This window comes from Etheostoma spectabile, chromosome 15, assembly GCF_008692095.1.
Source record: "Etheostoma spectabile isolate EspeVRDwgs_2016 chromosome 15, UIUC_Espe_1.0, whole genome shotgun sequence".
Taxonomy (NCBI): Eukaryota; Metazoa; Chordata; class Actinopteri; order Perciformes; family Percidae; genus Etheostoma; species Etheostoma spectabile.
This window is the reverse complement of record NC_045747.1, coordinates 21,389,158-21,390,864: the sequence shown is the minus strand read 5'-3', so window position 1 is coordinate 21,390,864 and position 1,707 is coordinate 21,389,158.

Genomic DNA, 1,707 nt, shown 5'->3' with positions numbered 1-1,707 from the left:
TGTGCTCTTGCAGTCATTTGTACAGGACAACCACGCAAGGCTTTTGGAGACACTGTTGTAACCATTTTCAGCTTCATGCAAGTAAACAATTTTTGATCGTAGGTGTATAGAGATGTTGATTTCATGAATGCCTTGGTTTCAGGGCTTTATGAGTTCCTTGTAAAACAACTTTTGTGATGTGTAACTGTGCAAATGTCTTGCTGCTTCCTGTAGCTCTGCATAGTTTACTGAGAAAGCTTAGTTGTTGCTCTAGCTGTCTGTATAGTGTCTTGTTGACTTCTGTCTGTATAGGAATCTTTCCACAGGCCCTAAAAACTGCAGTAATCAAGCCACTCTTAAAAAAGAACAACCTAGACAACTCTGGCGCATGAGCAACTATAGGCCAATATCAAACCTTCCGTTTTAAGTAAAATCATTGAAAAAGTAGTCTTTCAACAACTCACAACCATTTCTTGTCACTAAGCAACAGTTTTGAACCTTCAGTCGGGTTCCGACCACACCACAGCACTGAAACGGCTCTTGTCAAAGTCTTTAATGACATCCACCTTAACACAGATAATGGCAAAATTCAATCTTAGTATTACTTGATCTCATGCTGCATTGACACGGTCGACCACGACATACTACTGAGCCGATTGGAAAAACTGCTGGCTTGGCCTTCTGGCTTAGTACAAACTGTGTTGAATCCACCTAAAGATAGGGTATTACTTTTGTTCTATAGGTAATTATGCATCTGAGCGTACTATAGACGTGCGGAGTTCCGCAAGCTCCATTCTGGCGGCCTCTTCTGTTTGAGAAACAAAATAAGTTTCACCATGTTATGCGGACGACACACAATTACATAACCTTATCGCCAGGGGACTATAGTCCAATAAAAAAACTGACTAAGTGCATCAAACAAATTAACGACTGGATGTGCCAGAATTTCTGAAATTAAATGAAGGAAAAACTGAGGTAGTTGTTTTTGGAAAAAAAGGACGATTAAAAGTCTGGCGCTCAGCTTCAAACAACAATTTTAAAACAACAGCAAGCCAGAAATCTTGGTGTAGTTATGGACTCAGACCTGAATTTTAACAGCCACATTAAAACATAACAAAGTCAGCCTACTATCACCTTAATTATGTATCAAGGGTTAAAGGACTATGTGTAACAGACTTGGAAAAAACTGGTCCATGCTTTCATCTTCAGTAGACTTGACTACTGTAACGGGGTCTTTACAGGTCTCCTAAAAAATCAATCAGACAGCTGCAGCTGATTCAGAACGCTGCTGCTCGAGTCCTCACTAAGACCAAGAGAGTGGATCACATCACTCCATTCTGATTCTTACACTGGCTTCCTGTGTCTCAAAGAATTGATTTCAAAGTACTCTCTGCTAGTTTATAAATCCCTTACGTTTAGGTCCAAAATACATTTGATCTTCTACTACACTATGACCCCCCAGACCTCTCAGTCATCTGGGACAGGTCTACTTCTGTCCCCAGAGTCAGAACTAAACAGGGTGAAGCAGCTTTCAGTTTCTATGCTCCCTATCTGGAATATAACTCCCAGAAACCTGCAGATTCGCTGCTACTCTCAGTTCTTTGAAAGGAAGGGCTGAAGACCTTTCTTTTTGATGCTGCCTTTCTTTAAATGAATGCTCATTTCTTTAAATGAAATGTAACTTTTATTCTTGTGTTTTATGTGTCCTAATGTTTCTATTTTGTTTTT